Source organism: Pyxicephalus adspersus, chromosome 5, assembly GCF_032062135.1.
Source record: "Pyxicephalus adspersus chromosome 5, UCB_Pads_2.0, whole genome shotgun sequence".
Taxonomy (NCBI): Eukaryota; Metazoa; Chordata; class Amphibia; order Anura; family Pyxicephalidae; genus Pyxicephalus; species Pyxicephalus adspersus.
In genome coordinates this window covers 3,607,222-3,613,221 of record NC_092862.1, presented here as the reverse complement: position 1 = coordinate 3,613,221, position 6,000 = coordinate 3,607,222, and the positions used below count along the sequence as shown (strand labels likewise).

Sequence of the window (6,000 nt, the reverse complement as noted above, 5' to 3'; positions counted from 1 at the left end):
GATTTTGGAGATGTTGCGTAGGTGAAAGTGACAGGACCTGGATACTGCAATCATTACAGCTTTGAATTTCAAATACTTTTATTCTATGTTCATTGAGCGTCTGGACACCTAGCTTCACACAGTGGGCCTGATTTAGTAAAGCTCTTCAAGGCTGGAGAAAATACACTTTCATTAGTGAAGCTGGATGATCCAGCAAACCTAGAAAGGATCTGGTCAAAACATTTGCTAACAAATAGCAAATGACTTTAAGAAAAGCATTCCAGGTTTGCTGGATTACCCAGCTTCAAAGATGAACATGTATCGTCTCCAGCCTTGGAGAGCTTTAATAAATCAGGTCCAGTGAAGGGAATATAAAAATAAACAAGGAAGCACTTAATATATAATATTTCTGCCTGGGGTAATGAAGAGCTGGTGGAGATCAGGTTGTGCTTTGCTTTTATGCCTTGTACACCTGAGCTTTGGTTTCTCATACAAAAAAAAATAAAAAATGTTTGTACAGCAAGACTTTTCAAAGGTTTCATCAAACCTAAAGCACTTTTCCTGGAGCCTTTAAAGCAACCTTCGACTTCAGTTATGAGAATGTACATGCGAACTCCAATGACTTTGCTAAAGCACCGGGCATCATAACCTTTTTCATATAAGATTTTATGTCACATGTATATTTTTCCTTTGCTACATCTCCTGTTGGTTGTTCTCATTTAACTTCCAGCTGCCACTTTCTGCTTATATACATTCAAGAAAAATCAACAAGGCTCTTTTTAGGACAGGTTTCCCCAACGTCAGCAACAAATAGACCGTGCCTGTAAAATTTGTGTTGAAAATGGTCACTTGCAGTCCACACTGGAAGCTTTTATGACAACAAAGGACCACAGTAGGAGACAAAGTGGTGTCGCCCTATAAAAGAAAGTGTTTGAGCAAGAAGCTTCATCTCAGGATCACCAGGGACTGGTATTTTTTTGAGTGGCTGGATACCTGCTTTTATTATCCACTTAGTTCATCTTATGAATGGCTGCAATCATGGGTGTAGCATCTGCATGTGCAAATGACAGGATGTACAATAAGTTTAGGAGATGGAACCTCTGAAAGTCTTTAAATGCTTCTGCTATTGGTGACCTGGCTCCTGAATTCCATCCAGACATGGAGTATCCCCAATAGATTGTCTCCAGTAGAGATGACACTAACATGCAGAAAATTTGACTCTTGTATGCAAATTGCATAGACCAAACTCTGTAGCTAGAGTCTGATTGGCTCAATTTGAAGTCAGTGCTTTTTTGCATACAAAAGTTGACTTTTTTGCATGTCATTACGTTTCTCCTGTCACCGGTAACTTCCCTTCATTATTTCTCCAGAGTTTCACAAAGCAGAAGCAACCACAGACAAGTGGAAATCACAGGACATGACATTGCACACATCAAGCTCCCGCTTGGCTCAGAAAGGAATCCTTATGTTTTTCCGCACATTGCCCGCAATCCTTATTAATATATCTCAAGGTCGGAAAGTGTCAGGCAGAGCTGTCGCCTTAATCAGATTACCAACACGCTCATCAAGCCGGATTCCATGTCAGCTCCTTTTGTCTCCTGTCCGATGGCTCCAAAGTCTTCAAATGATGAAATCTCTCCAACGCAGTGACTTTCTCTCCGCAAGGTGACACGTTGGATAAGATTTTCCATCCGTCCTCTCACAACAATGGGTTTATCACAGCTGGAAGCTTGTATACACATTGACAGGACTCCTCCAAATAACGACTCCACAATCCCGTGCACTGTCATGGCGGACGTAGAATCGTAGCACATACAAGGCAGAAGTCAATGAGGCTCTGAGAGATCTTTGCAGTGTGAAGAAATGAACCTGCTATTTACAGAGGAACCTGTAGCTACAATAACGATATAAAGTGACAGATGGACACTTCTCCAAAAAGGGAGTTTTAAAATGTAATAAAACTCATGAAAAATTGTATTTTGGTAGTCAGAGATCATGTGATTTTAGCCCTGACTAGGCTGATTAAGAACCTCATTGAGAACCTGCCATTACTTTTTTTTTTGTATTGTTGGAAAGAATTACCCCTTTACTTATAAAGATCTGGTTTGCAAGTTTATATAGAGTGGAGAAGGGTTAGCTCACCTGTCAGGTAATTACAGCTATTTGAGACTCTGTTAGACATATTTACCCTCAGTTCTTGTCCTGCTCACAATGTTTTACCAGCAGAAATCTTAACAATGGAGCACAAACAATAATACTGTCACAAGGACAGTAAGTGAGGGTAACTTTCTAATGGTGTCCTAGATAGCTCTAAAAACTTTTTCTAATTTTTCCAACTTCTATCCAAAATAGAAATATTTTTGGCTAACATCCTCTCATTCATTTGAGTAAAGCTTGCTACTGGGGTAAGCCAAGGTTTTGCACTTAGGTTAAGCTAGAGTTGGGTAGCTAGAACTGTGTAAAAGCTTGTCCCTAGGGTCAGCTTGAGTTAGGCAAGGGCTATCTGGGTAAGGATTTGCTCCTAGGGTCATTTTTGGTTGAATAAGGGCTTTCCACTAGGTAAAGCTAGGGTTGGTTACAGGTTTTCAACTAGGGTAGGGGATTTTCCCTAGGGTAAGCTTGGGTTGGGTAAGGGCTTTCCCCAAGGGTATGCTAAGGATAGGTAAGGGTTTGCCCCTGGGGTTAGCTTGGGCTGGATAAGGCTAGGGTAAGCTAGGGTTGGATAGGAGCTTTCTGCTAGGTATTCTAGGGTTGGGTGAGGGCTTGCTGATAGGGTAAGCTAGGGTTGGGTAAGGGCTTTCAGCTAGAGTAAGCTAGGGTTGGATAAGAGCTTTCTGCTAGGGTAAGCTAGGTTTGGATGAGGGCTTTCTGCTAGGGTTGGATGAGGGCTTTCTGCTAGGGTTGGATGAGGGCTTTCTGCTAGGTTAAGCCAAGGTCGGGTGAGGGCTTTCTGCTAGGTTAAGCTAGGGTTGGGTGAAGCCTTGCTGCTAGTGTAAGCTAGGGTTGAATAAGGGCTTTCTATTAGGGTAAGCTAGGGTTGGATAAGAGATTTCTGCTAGGGTTGGATAAGGGCTTTCTGCTAGGGTAAGCTAGGGTTGGATAAGAGCTTTCTGCTAGTGTTGGATAAGGGCTTTCTGCCAGGTTAAGCTGGGGATGGGTGAGGGCTTGCTGCTAGGGTAAGCTAGGGTTGCACAAAGGCTTTTCCCTAGGGTAAGCTAGGCTTACTTAAGGGCTAAAACAGAAGTTTATAGGACGGTTCAGCCACTTTAGCCCCCCTTTTAAACTCTCCCTGACTCATTCACGTGAAGGCACTATTATTAAATAGTAAGAGAGTTTACCCACAAAATGGTTTGCAATTCTTTGCAGCTGCTTCGTAATACCCAAACGCACTTAATCTGTCAGCTCCTCACTACAGAGCGCCAACAGGGCAGCACACCCAGTCTGAGCTTTGCTGTACATTAACTGCAAAAGACTAATACCAGATAACATTTAGGTGCTTTTACTTTTGAATTAAAACAAAAAAAAAAAAAAATGAAATGAAGTATTACCATGTGCCGAGCTGCAATCCTTTGTGTCTAAGACTATTGAACAAGGAATCTCTCAGTAATGGGAAGAGTGAGTGGAATTCTGTACTTTAGCAAAAGACAAGTAGGCTGGGCTGACACCATTTATCCTACAACAAGAAATTAGAAGCCGAGTACATTTCTGGCAGAACAATATGTTTTTTTTTTTTTGCAATCATCTATAAAGGGATGAAGCAAAGGGAATATGTGCATCTGTTGCAGAGATATACTGAATGTTTTTTTTTCATTGACATACACTTTAAAAACAGAACAAATTCTTTCACCTCTGAAATGAAAAGCACTTACAATTATATTTCAGATCTACCCTCGGAACTCAGAGCTTCTCCTTATGTACCAACATTGAACAGGAGATAGGAGGAGGAGGTGGAGCACTTGGGGACGGCTACAAGAACACAGACAAAGCGGCTTACGTCTATGGAACGGAAACCAACAAACACAATGAGCAGAATAAGGTAGCTTAACGGCAACAAAACTGAAAATGGAAGATAAGCTACGGAATGGCCAAAAGCTGGGCAAACCCATCCAGCAGAGGCTGCTACAATGCAGGGCTGCCAATATTTTTGCAGTCATTTAAAGGGGCTTTGCATAGGAAGCAGCCGACCTGGGCCAGCAACTTCTGATGTCTCTGGGGAAGGGTGGAAATATCGTTGCAGTGCAATTGGATTAAAAAATATCTCTTCTTTTTATTAATATATCACCTCCCTAGAGTTACGGCTTCTTTTATCTTCTCAATGGTTCCCTGGTTCTGCACTACCTTCAGATAGCCATAGCGAAGGATCATTTGATGAGAGGATGTAGACCTTCTAGGAGAAAAGCAAATACCCTGCTGAATCTGATTTTTTACAGAGGAGTGGGGGGGCAGTAATATATACAGAAAGGGTGAACTTCAATGAATTGTAAAAAATAAAATCAAAGGTGTGAATGGGGTTCAGGAAGGCTGAAAATTCCCTATGAGACTGGGACCAAGAATACGTAGTTTTGCTGTCTTTCAAACAGTGGCAGGGAATTCAGGCTGGATCTTGGTGGGCCTGGCCTCCTTAGATGCCAGAAAAGTTCCAGTAGGTTGCAGAATTGACCCACCAAAGGGCATGGGGGTTTAGCAGATGATGTACCCCTCTGGTTCCTGTCTAAAACAGCCAGGAAATGATGCTGATGTCTGGATGTCCTGATAAACCTGCAATGGCCTAAAAAGTGCCTAGTCTGCTCATTGGCTTTACATGACTTTCCAGGCTGGCTCTAAGCCCATAATGGGGCTTTGTCCTAGGAAGGGGCGGGTCTTCTTGTAACTTTAGAAGTTGCAGGAAGTCTGATAGAAGCAGCCTCCTTTTGTTATTGGAGGACGTACAGCACCAATCTAACGCCTCCTTTCCCAACCTGATAGTTTTAGGCCCTGCCTCTTTCATGAATGGATTTCGGTTCTTTCAGTCTTGGAGGCTCAGCAGCCCATGTGTTCTCCCCAGCCTCTTTTAGCTGAGAGCGCCACTTTGCACTTTTCAATTACCACCGGGTATTGGGTGGTTACTGAAAAGTTGGGTAACAATACAGGGGCCACCACCCGCCTACAGCTTCTTCTCACCCAGCTTAAAACATTTCTGGAAGGAACAGTGTGTTGGTGTTACATGGGACATCCTGCATACAAATGTGTCTGGCATATAAATGCAGACTCTTCTGGAGCTGCTAATATAGTAGAGATGCACTAACTTTAATATTTGCATAATTCTTACCAAGAGCCAGGTCATGGCTTGCATAAGAGCTGACCATTCTTAGGAGGAATACCGAGTCAAGATGCAGTCTTATTTTTAGGAACAGCAGACCCAGTAATAATATCACAAGTCAAAAAAAAAAAAAAGGCTAGGTAATTACAAGTAACATTTTTAAAAAAAATCTGACTTAACCTTTACTTCCACAGAGCTCCCAAACCCTCCAGAGCTTTCCTCGATTGGGCTCTGTGCTGTCCTGTAATCCGCCTTTGTCCCAGCATGGAGGAAGCACCAGATGCCCCCATTTTTGTCCATCTTCTGGGTACGTCACCCAATCTCACACTGTGCAGATGCACATGTGAGATCAGCATTTTATTCCCATTGCAGGAAAAAGCCCCTTCTGAGAGGAGGCATGTGCAGAAGGAGCAGCTAGAAGCCTCCAGGGACATGTGATGTGGGTATCAGGGGAGGCTCTGCACTCCCATTCAGTCTTTACCATCGCAGCAGTAAAGACAGAGGGGAGGAGATTCAACGATTTTACTTTATATAAAAGTGTTATCAACCCTTTAATGTAAATGTTGGTGATAGGTCCCCTTTAAGTATAGGTGATGGTGAAAGGATAAAACCAGGGAAGACAAAATATAAGAATATTAACATTTGAAGACACATATCAAAAGCCCTTTTTCATTGCTGGAAATTGCTATTATATGAGTGCAAATTGCAGGTGGTGACAGGTC

General features: G+C 42.5%; 1 protein-coding gene across 2 annotated transcripts in view; it reads right to left on the bottom strand.

Moving 5' to 3' along the window:
- TSNARE1 (t-SNARE domain containing 1) overlaps nucleotides 1-6,000 on the bottom strand; it is a 138,068-nt gene that overhangs the window by 44,727 nt on the left and 87,341 nt on the right. The gene's annotated exons all lie outside the window — the stretch shown is intronic.